Consider the following 6,000-nt stretch of genomic DNA (forward strand, 5'->3'; position numbering starts at 1 on the left):
AGCCTGGCGCCTAAGGCGCCAGGACCGAACCCAGATAGCGACTAGCCGGGGCTGCTGAGGTTTTACTAAATGTCTAGATGCCTGCTCCCGGGGCTGATGGGCTTGGTCCGGATGCCTGGGGGTAGGCATCATGACAATAAGACTAATAAACCCATTTTGAAAACGTAGCAAAAAGATGTTAGTTAATGCATTCACAAATGAGAAACTATGAGGGACGCCGATACCACCGTTCCTGCAAGAAAATGAGGTCACTGACTTCCATATATAATATTCTGCATACCTTACTGCACACAGGGCAAAGAGGCATGGGAAAACGGACAAAGAGGAAATACTCAAAATGAACCCTCACAAACTTACTGCAACCACTGGGTATTTCAGGTGAACGCCCTCCAAGAAAAAACCCCATGGCCAGCACATGAGGCCTTACAGGAGATACCCTAGGTCTAGCAGGACCCCTGCCTGCACAACCTTTCCAAAGAAGCCAAAAATTGTGTTCAAGCACCTCAAGCAGAGGAGTAATTGTGCGCACCTCTTGATGCACCTTATCGATGATGGGCAGAGCCCTGGGAGAAAAAACAGTCAAATGCGCTGACTCTAGTCCCCCGAGGGGCAAAGACCTTAATGAAAGCAACTTTGTCTAATGACCAGTTGGGATGAAGTCACACGAGCAAAGGACTTACGTCATTCTGTAGGCGTTTGTGATGCCAAGCAGGCACACCGTTCCTAGAGCACAGCTCTGCAGGACTCACACCTCCACAGGCAAAGCCAGCACCAAGTTTGGGTGATCAGACCCAACATTCTATAACCTGCTTTGACAATCCTCAAGACTTTATCAACCCCCCTTTTTTGGGGGCTGTCCCCTTTATTTGGGACCAAAAGGATACCACGAAGTGATCAATTCCTGGAAGAGGGCCATCTTAAAAAGAAAAAACATGATGAAGGATGCCTTTTTGCGAAGGAAATGGGAGATCTAAGTTTATCTTGCTCCTCTTTAGAGGCAAACCTCACACCACTGGGTTATCAATAGAAGAAATAGGAAGTGCAGGAAACAGCCACCAAGTCCAAGCCGGGACAGACCGGGCCTGACGGTTTTACTCCCACTCTCTTCTCTGACCCCTTACCATGGGCAGTGGTGGGAGTGTGGGGTGGGGGAGAGGGGGCAAGGAGGGATGGACTGAGTTGTCCTGTAACCTAATTGAATTTACTGATGTGCCGTAACAGGAAAGATCTGGAAAGAAGAAAAAAACCTAGATGGAAGGTCTCTCTTTTAGGCCTCTAAAGCCGAGACTAGTGAGGAAATAAGGATTGACCAAACAGTGTCCAAAGAAGACTGCGGTACCAATGGCTGGATCCTAACTCTCACTTTTATTAGAAGGAAAAAAATGCTTCATTGATTGCACTTAAAATAACCACAAACCAAGCAGGTAAGGGATAAAGTTCCTCAAAAACATCTCATATCTCACTGAAGCAGAGGAAACATGGGCAAAACAACACAGTGCGCAAGCGAACATCGAAGCTGCTCACCCTACCAGGGTTTAGCACTCAGCAGCACACAAGGGGTAACCTTGCATTGTAATTCAGGCAAAGCCTGAAGCCGAGCAGGCCGTGGTCTGTCTTATCGCAAGAGGAACAGCTGTGCCAATATTTTTAGAAAAATATGTCATAATGTCATAATTACATTATTATTATCCTACTTAAAATGCGCTTAAAACCCAAACGATTTGGGTTCTAAGCGAAGGCACGGTACTCGCACCCCTGTTGTTCTGTGTGGTCTTGCCTCCAAGACCAACGTTGCCTTTAGAACTCCCCGTACCCCCCAGTGTGCGAAACCTGAAGCAAATCTTCTGAAAGGCTTGCACCTGGGGCAGGGGTGGGTAGTACACCTAACATAGTAATAATTAAAACAAAATAAAAAATATAAACCAAAAACCCCTTCTTACCTCTGGGGATTACAGGCGCCCGCCACTGCGCCCGACCTACAAATTAGAAAATATACAAACATGTGCAAAATTGATTTACTCAATTGCATTGTGCTAACCCCCCTCACAAACGTGAGACGGGCCTCTCCTCCCCACCCAAATACGCGTCAGGCCTGGAGCAAAGCTTCCGACAAGCCTGTCGCGCCTTGGGGATGGAGCTAGCTGCTTGCCGGCGCTGATACCATCCACGGTACCGGGAAATGTAAAACATTAAAGAGGACACGCCACAGGCCTGAAACCCAAGGCTCCCCCGCGCGCGCTGTGCATGGGGCTGGCGAGCCCCTGTGAGCAACAACAGGCCCACATGCGCGGGTCTGAAGCGAAGCTTAAGGCCGACCTGCGCGTACTGGGCACGGAGAGGGAGGGGCCACCTGCCCCTCAATCCATCCAGCACTAGAAGCGCACTCAACCTCACGCGACAGGCCTGAAGCTCAAAGCTTCCGCCTGCGCGTGTTAAGCAAATGGAGGAAAAACCAACTCTGTCAAAGGCGGAGTTGCTAAATAAATGGAAACAAAACAAAAATTCCCACAATAAAGCGGCGGTCACACGCCCATAAATACTACTCCACACCATACAACTTATGGAAAATAAAATATATGTAGAAAGCATTATGCCAACAACACACTAGCATGCAAAGCACAACTGTAAGGATTGACTTAGCTGTGGTGTCAACAGCAAAGAAAGAGGGGTTGGGATTAAAGTAAAGGACATATACAGAGGAGGGTCCCTGCCCATTGGTCACCTGCAGGGCATGACCTGTCCTCCATGATGGATTGGGGAGCTCCCCTTTCATTGACTGTGAACTGTATTTAGCTCTGTTATTTAAACTTTTTTGTTTGTAAAAGTTGTTCCTTTGCTGCTGTGGTTCAGAAGTAAAGATTGTAATGAATAATATGAATCCTCCTGTCATACCATAGAATATAGTATGATATCCGTATTCCCATGACAGATTACAGGCCCTGTAGCCACACCCACCTGATAGCTCCGAAGATTGAGAACACCACTCCAGCAGTTTGCCGTAGGGGATCAGGATACTATCCAACACTGGTCTGGGACTGTCCCAGCTGTCCATAGAGATTTTCTTTTATTTAAAATTCCTGTCCTGGTTTTGTGGAAGGCGGGGTCACAGCCCCGTGTGTAATTGCCAAAAATCAAACATTACGTTTTCAAAATGTTGCCATCTGAGGATGGCCTCGAACCTCTAACGTTCCACGCACCAGCGCATTTACCATAGCTCTCAACTCACACGCTTTTGGCGGGTGTCACCCGCCTTGTAAAGGGCTGACTCACCCGCCAAGCCTCCTGCATGCCCATTCATTCCAATGGGCGTCTCACCAGCCAACAAAAAAAAAAACGGGTGATTTCACCCGCCATTGCGACACAAGGTTGAGAGCTATGATTTACTGCTTGTGCAACAGAGTCTGGCTGAGAAACAATAAAATAGCAAGGCATGCAAACAGAGGAACAGCTCCTTTGTTATTTACTTGCTTACAGCAACAGCCAAAACAGCACAACTTTTATGCAGATACTGTGGAATGGGGCAAAAGGGTCTGGATAAGAGGTGGGGAGGAGAAGTGAGGGTGGGATAGTCCTTTCATGGTCCTGGTTTTTTGTCTTGAAAATCTGTCCTAACTGTCCATGGCGCACTTTTGGATGGTCTCACCTCAGACGAGTCTCAAACCTCTCCCCAAAAATAGACCACTCCACTTACCCCATCCTTCACTTTCAATAGACTACTTCTCATAATTGCATAGCTCTCAACCATTTGAGTCGCAAAGGCGTGCAGGAAGTCTGGCGGGTGAGTCAGCCATTTCCAAGGCGGTGACACCCGCCAAAAGCGTGTGAGTTGAGAGCTATGTAATTGACTTGTTCCTTTGTAAGCATACATGCATATATGCCAACATTGCGAAATACCTGGGAGGGAGATTTCCCCAAGGAAATCGGGAGACATGCATTTTCCCATAGGAATGCATTGGGGCTAAGGAGATTTTAGGCGGGAGAGCGTGAAAAATAGCAATATTAATATTTTTCACCGAATAATCGGGAGTCTCCTGCTAAATCGGGAGGGTGGCATGTATGTTTGTAAGTTAACTGGACACAGGCACAAACATCTATTGTTTTTTCGTAGTACGCATTTTAAAAGACCCACACTGCTAATAAGACGTTCATCATACATTAATGTGAGGTTATAATATTTAAATAGAAAATAAAGTTTCAATTACAAAAAAAAAATTCATCTCGCGCATCGACCGGGCGCCATTTTGCGTTGACGGCCGGGCGCCATTTTGCGTTGACGGCCGGGCGCCATTTTGCGTTGACGGCCGGGCGCCATTTTGCATTGAATGGAAGCTAAAATGTCCGCCTCAGCCGCTGGTGTACACGAAGTGACAGACCCACAGCACAACAGCGCGAGAGGTTCTCAACGTGTTTGCAAAAAGGAACCAAACGCAGACCCAGACTGTTAACCGCACATTATGCCGCCATATGAATGTACTTTCATTAGTATTCACCTCGCAGTGTCGCTAATCTTCACGCCTTTACTGCTCGGGATGAATGTGTTTGCTTACAAAGAATAGTAGAAGGATTGGAAACATCTTTACGCCCCATCATTAGGTATTATGCCCAACACGCGAGAGTGAGAAGTATTCAAAATCGAGTCATTGCTTTCCTTCCGAGGAGGCTATTTAAGTGCAAGCTGCTTTTTATGATGTACTTGGTCCCGGCTATGTAAATAACCTACTGCTGCTGCCATCTAGTGGAAATGTATTAAAACTGCATTAGTCATTTAAAAAAAATGAATTTTAGAATTTTTAAAGCTCACACAGCCCGCGGGCATCGAGGCGCGGTTACAGGAATTGTTTAGGTGCGAAACTGTTTTTTTGTTGTTGGTGGTTGCGTATTTATAACGCGCTTAAATACCCAGAGGTTTCAAAGTGCGGAGCCGGGGATCGAACCTGTGAAGCTTCGTGTCGTCTTGCTTCCAAGGCGACAGAGTTGCTGCTGAGGATTAACCATGAAAGGCAGAGATGTCCACAAATGCAGGGACTGGCAGATTATGGGTGTGGACGTTACTACTTGTTCCTCCCCGCCACGAATCGTCACATTCCTTCGATGTAAACAAGGATCCCTCTTCCCAGACAGAGCACAGGAAGTGGAGAGAAATCTTATTTCAAATACACCGCATTCGGATGTGAACCCCCTGCTCGTAAAAGAGGACCCCGCGCGAGGCTGGGAGAGCTTTTAGGAACGTGGGGAGTCACGTGGACAGAGTACTCACCGGTAATCTGCATTACTCCTAATCCTATTCTTCCTCGTCCCCGTATGCAAGTAAGCGGTGCCCCCCCCTCCCACATAACCCCTTTTCTATTTTTATTTCCCTTAGCCACGCACCTTCCTCCACGCCTTCAGGCATAACAGCCCCACTACCCCCCCCCCCAATCACAACAGTAAATAACACTGCCCAAAAGTCCAATTATATAACAGGGAAGGGTGAGACGGGTAACCCGTACTGCGACGGGGAAGAGTAGGACTAGGAGCAATGAAGATTACCAGAAAGCAATCAGAGCGTGAGCTCCACCTGCCTCCTCCTCATCCAGTACTTACCTCTGACAGGGAAGATAGCTCAGGGGCAAAATGCTAGTCTTGGAAGCAAGATAACAGAGCAAAACAGGTCAGGTTCGAATCCCGGGCCCACGCTTAGAAACTGGGACTCCGGTATTAAGAGCATTGCATTGTACAAAACATATTGTAATTAGGTGTGCCAATAATGTACACCAAGACACTGCATAGATGCAGCAGCCACTACCATATTTATTGTGCAGAATGAGCCAACCTGAAACTACAGTTGGCCCACTGACAAAACCCCCACCCAAAAGGAACCATCCCTGGGGTTATGCACATTAAGCATGTAGTGTGTGATGAACGTAAGGTCTCGTGAAGGGAGACACCCTGTGCATCAGCCTAGGAGGCCGCCATGCCCCTCGTGGAATGACCCTGCACATGCAGTGGAACCAGCAGCCC

General features: G+C 47.5%; 1 protein-coding gene across 1 annotated transcript in view; it reads right to left on the minus strand.

Annotated features, from left to right (window-relative positions):
* LOC138504521 (uncharacterized) overlaps positions 1 to 4,949 on the minus strand; it is a 263,829-nt gene extending 258,880 nt beyond the window's left edge. The window contains exon 1 of the transcript XR_011279858.1: positions 4,935 to 4,949. The gene's annotated coding sequence lies outside the window, so the exon portion shown is untranslated. The remainder of the gene's footprint in view (positions 1 to 4,934) is intronic.
* Positions 4,950 to 6,000: the final 1,051 nt, after the last annotated feature.

Source organism: Ambystoma mexicanum, chromosome 11 (genome assembly GCF_040938575.1).
Source record: "Ambystoma mexicanum isolate Mex_15411 chromosome 11, UKY_AmexF1_1, whole genome shotgun sequence".
Classification (NCBI taxonomy): Eukaryota; Metazoa; Chordata; class Amphibia; order Caudata; family Ambystomatidae; genus Ambystoma; species Ambystoma mexicanum.